Below are 6,000 nucleotides of genomic sequence, written 5' to 3' on the forward strand. Positions count from 1 at the left end.
TGCATAGTGCACTCATCTGCATGGTAAAAAAACAAAAAAAAAGCTGTTTCAGTCAGGAACCCTTTTGTCAAGAAACACACATGATTTGCAGCTATATACAGTGCTTAACAAATTTATTAGACCACCACCCCAAGTAAGGTTTATGCCACAGCTGCCCTAAATTAACAGCATTGGTAAAAATTGGTAAAACCAAAATTTTTTTTTATGTTTCTGCAATGGTTAATACACCAATATGTAGAAGCTCTTTAACCCAAATGATATTTTTAATGCTAAAATATAAATATTATTGTTATCCATGAATTTTCAAATTTACTGACTTACAAAAAAACTGAAAAAATAGTAAAGCACATTAATATTTCTTGATTAATATGTCAAATTATACTTATTTATTTGCATTCCTGAACAGAAAAATAAGTTTTAGTGGTTGAATGTTATGCTTGATTAATTTCTGACTTCTCGAAGAAGCCCAGGGAGCCAGCTCAAATTTGGGTTTAAAAAGGTGAACTCAGTTTGAAATTCTTCATCCCTGTTCAAGACGGTAAAACGTGGAGAGCTCACTTAAAATTAAAGAGTCCACATTAAAGCACTTCATGATGCTGGATGGTCTCTGAGACAGGTGGTCTAATAAATTTTGTTAAGCACTGTATATTTTTTCTTTATAAGCAGTTAATAATCAGCTCTTATGCTGTTATTTAGGTTTGGTGGTGTGGCTGTTCTGACATCCCCCTGCCTATGTGAAAAAGCATCAAGCAATAACAGCACACATGCCTGGTCTTCCTATACCGATAAGGAAAGACTGAGGCAGACAGAGAAGCAGCAAAAACTTGCAGAGCAGACCAGACCAGGTATCGATGACAACAGAATGACAATGGTTAAGTCAAAAGCAGAATGACAGAGGAGCTGGGGTGGAGGAGGGTTGCAAGAGCAGCTTGCAGAGAGAACAGCAGAGTGTAGCCAGGCTAGAGCAGAACACCCCTCTACTGCCACACACCCATGGTTATGACACACCCAGACATGCACTGGGGTTTCAAGGTCCCTTCAATGCTGCTTTCAGTCCTAGTTTAAAATAAGACTTCATTGTTATCTAATTTTTTGTAATTGCATTAACTGTTATTTCCAAATGTGACCATCCCTTGTGGACATCCTGCTTCTTACCTGAAAGGTATCAAGTACTGGACTAGTACTAAGGCAGCTTGTAGCATTTTTTAAAATGTCTGAGAATATTTACCACCACCAAGTATAATATGTGATTGGCAGGGTTTGTTTGTTAGTTAGTTTGTTAGTTAGTTAGTTTGTTAGCAACATATCTCAAAAAGTTATGGACAGATTTTGATGAAATTTTCAGGAAATGTCAGAAATGGCATAAGGAAGAACTGATTAGATTTGGGGAGTGATCTGGATCACTATCTGGATCCAGAAATTTTTTAAAGGATTCTTCACTATTGGGAGATAGGGCTAATGGCAGAGGTCTGCGCTCTCCGAGTGCTTTTCTAGTCTGTTACTGTGATCTATATTCACACTTTTCAAGCTCCTCTCATCCGTCTGTCACAGATGAGAGCAGTCAGATGTCACTTTCTGCTTATTAAAGCTTTTAACCACACTGCATGATGGTAAATATTGCTGGGACAGCGACCACCTGTTGTTCACTACTTTTTCATGTAGGATACAGTGAGTGCACTCTGAGTAATATTACAATATTACAACTCAGAATTCAGACTCCACTACAAAATAGAGTATTGACTATAAAGTGCTCTATACAGTGAATAGGGTGTCATTGTGGACACAGCCTGTCTGTTATTTGATCAGGAAAGATGAAAGTGCTGGATGCAGATTTGGACTGATGGCTAAAAATCTATGAGTATAACCTTTATCTCTTATTTTTTCAAAATACCAACAATTTACAGCATACTACCTATTCAACATCAATCTTTATTTTGGTTGATAGAAAGAAAGATAAATAAACCTTAACGTCTGTCAAAGATTTGGGAGAAATTCTTCTTTGACAAGGCTCAAACAACAAATGAGACCTGCATTAGAACGCATTTAAAAAGAAACATTAAAACCCAAAGTCCAGAGTACAGGTAATCTTGACCTTTATTTCAAAACAATGCATCCTTTGCATGCGCATTGCTGGATTATATTCCAAGGTTTATCTTAAATTATCTCCTATTTCCATCTTTGCAAGAAGCTGCAAACAAAATATCTTAATTTAGAAATTTTTGGGGTAATTTTGGGGGGCTTTTTGCCTCCATTCAATAAGACACCTGAAGAGAGACAGGAGATATGAGCAGAGAGAGTGAGGACAGACATGCACCAAACATGTATCAGGATTAGGGTTTGAACCAGTAACAAGTGCACTGGGGACTATAGCCACCACATGTGGATGCCTAAACTGGCAGTCTTTTAACATAGTTGTAAAAAATGAGATGCATTGCATTTAAAACATCTGAACCAGTTGAGCTGACTTCAGTACATCTTCTGCTGTTCCACTAAAAACCATCAGAGGGCAGTGCTGCATTTTGAGAAGCACCTTCCCACAGAGAAGTTCAGTTTCTACTTCTGCACACCTGCTCACATTCAACTGCATACAAGACAGAAAGAAGGCTACTGGGGGAGTATATTTCTCACCAGAGATTGTCCATCCTATTAAGGTGCAAATTAGCAACATGTTGTTCTTGTTGGAACAATACAGAGCTGGCTTTGTGAAGTTAATGATTATGTGTGTCTCTATTGTCTATGCCCTGTGTCTCCTTTTGTCCCTTTAAAGGTAAATGTTGGTTTTCTAAAGGCTTCCACTCCTCCGTACAGAGGTTTAATTTTAATGAGAAGTCACCTTGCATTGTGTTTGGATATGTGTGTCCCCCTAGGTAGGTGTATACACTAGGTAATTACCCTATACAGTGCCTATAAGATTATTCACCCCCTTAGATATTTTACCGTTTTAATGATTTTATAAATCAATCACGGCCAATACAATTTGGCTTTTTTTGATAAAATTTTTTTTTACAAAAATCCCTCTTTAATGTCAAAGTGAAAACAGATGTCTACAAAGTAATGTCAATAAAATAAAAATATGTAATGTAAAAAAAAGCACTGAGTCTGTGTGGATATGTCTCAGTCAGGCTTGCACGTCTGGAAACTGTGATATTACTCCATTCTTCTTTGCAAAACTGCTCAAGCTTTATCAGGTTGCACAAGGATCAGGCGTGGCCAGTCCTTTTCAAGTCCAGCCACAAGTTCTCTATTGAATCGAGGTCTGGGGTTTGACTCGGCCACTCCAGAACATTCACCTTGTTGTCATTAAACCATTTCTGTGGAATTTTCTCTGTATGCTTCAGGTCATTGTCTTGCTGGAAACTAAATCCTCCCCTAAGCCGTAGATTTCTTGCTGACTGAATAAGATTGTCCTTTAGGATTTTACTGTATTTTACAGCAATTATTTTTCTCTCTACCTTTACAAGCCTTCCAGAGAAGCATCCCCACAGCATGATGCTGCATCACCGTGCTTCACAGTGGGGATGGTGTATTTGTGGTGATGAGCGGTGTTTGGTGTTCGTCAAACAAAGTCTGATGGCCAAAAAGCACCATTTTGCTCCCATATGACCAAAGAACTTTCTTCCACTTGACCATGGAGTCTCCCACATGCCTTTTGGAAAACTCTAGTCAACAGTAGCTTTCTTTAAAGTTTTGACTGGTGGAGAGCCCAGGCAACAGTTGTTGTATGCAGAGTATCTCCCATTTCTTGATGATGGATTTAACTGAACTCCTGGGGATGTTCAGTGCTTGAATTTTTTTTTGTAACCACCCCCTGACTTATAATTTTCAATAACCTTTTCTCTGAGTTGCTCAGAGTGTTCTTTTTTTCTTCATGGTGTAATGGTAGCCAGGAATACTGATCAACCAGTGACTGGACCCTCCAGACACAGGTGTGTTTATACTACAGTCAGTTAGGACACATTCACTGCATTCAGATGATCCCATTTCACCGACTGTGAGACTACTAGTACCAATTGGCTAATCCTCAGCTGAATTACATCAGTCGCTTTAAAGGGGGTGAATATTTATGCACATATTTTACATTACATATTTTTTATCAAATTGATATCACTTTGTAGGAATCTGTTTTCATTTTGACATTAAAGATTTTTTCTGGTAGTTTTTATGTCAAAAAAACAAAAATAAATCATAATGACCATGATTAATCTATAAAATCAATAAAAGGGTAAAACTTCCAAGAGGACGAATACTTTTATATCACCGTAGTAGTTATGCAATCTTAGAACAGCATCTCATGTATGCATTAGTTTAGTCTACCAATCTCTCTATCTGGTTACACTGTTTTCCTCTTTTTGTATCACCCTCTAATCGATAAAAAAAACACAAACTTGCCTACACAAGCACACAAATACACAATACTCGACTTAATTCTGCAGAACAAGAGGTTAGCTGCAGTGCACATCCTCTCTTGTCCTTCTTTCAGGGCTGGCATAGGATCACTCCAGAAATGTGTGTCCTGATTGAAATGCATCATTGAGTGTGTTATAAACAGTGTAAGCAAGTTTTTGTGAATGTTTCTGAGCTTCAAGTGAGTATCTTTATCTCTACCAATGTTCAGTCAGATAGACTGCATGTGTGTACTTAGGTTTCTGTGCAAATACGTGAGCAGGTTGTGAAGTGTAGAACGTGAGTGTGCGCTGCTGTTTAAGCGTGAGTAACTGTTGCAGGGAGAGCAGCCACGGTTGAAGGAGCAAAGTAGCTGAATGCTCCTTTCCCAATAATGAGTCTAGGTCAGATGGTTCAGGAGAGGAGGAGGAAGGTCAAGAGTTTGAACAGTACGATCGACCAGATCTACACTACATCCACACACACATGCACACACATAAACCTACATGTTGATTGACGCTCTTGATTTTTCTGCCCTTTTAGAGAAGGCAAGTCGCGAGTGGCAAAGGGTGAAAGAAAAAGAGAGAGGCTAGAGGGGGAGTACATTCTAGTTGATTTGGTGTGTATGTGTGTGTGCGTGTTGGAGGGAGATGTAGGGGTGAGACTGGGGTAGGGCAGTAATCTCAGCAGGAGGTGGTCTTTGCCTGAAGCAGACTTAGAGGAAGAAAGAAAAGAATTTCAGAGAGGAGGTGAGGGGAGGGGGAAGAAGAAAAGGATGAATAAGACTGCATCAGATTATGATCTGGCAGTTGAACTGCATCACAAAGTTTTTAGAAGTGATTCAAGGATCATGCCAAAGTGGCCTTCTGAGATGGGTGGGACTCAGTATTGTTTATGTAGGGGGAACTATGGTGCACAATTTTACAGTATATACTAGGGCTGTCACAATATCAGATTTTCACTTCATGATTATCATGGGCAAAAAATGTCACAATAACGATATTATCACGATTTTAATTAAAAAAATTAAATAATAATGGGACAATGATTCAAATTTATCTTTAACTTTATTTTGGCAGATGAATTACACTCAAAATACCTGTCTAAGGAGGTTCTGCAGCTGCTGTGTCATGGCGGAGGGTCATTGTTTATGTGTGAGGAGGAAGGGGGAGGAGTTGTTGGGGTGCTACAGGAGGGAGACGAAGCAGGGCGGGAGAAAACAGGGGTGGATGTAGAAAACAAACTGTTCAAGTGGCAATGGATCATTTACACGATATTATCATATGCACATTTTTAACACGATATTGAAATTTTATTTTTTAATACCACAATTATCGTCAATATCGGTATATCGTGACAGCCCTAGTATATACCCTCCACTTGGTCAAATATGAATGACTTTGGAGAGAATGATCCAGTACAACATTTTAGACATATGAGGTGAGGAGGTAACTCACTGAAACATTTTACCTACTTGAATTCCTTTGGCTCATACCAGATCCTCTGACCGGTGAAACTGTTAATGGATTGATTAATTTCCCTTAAATCTGGCTGTTTGAACAATGAATAAGAGCACTTTTTAAATCTAAAAACTGGTGGGTTGGGACCCAAAGGTGA

The sequence above is a fragment of the Cheilinus undulatus genome, linkage group 12 (assembly GCF_018320785.1).
Source record: "Cheilinus undulatus linkage group 12, ASM1832078v1, whole genome shotgun sequence".
Lineage (NCBI taxonomy): Eukaryota > Metazoa > Chordata > Actinopteri > Labriformes > Labridae > Cheilinus > Cheilinus undulatus.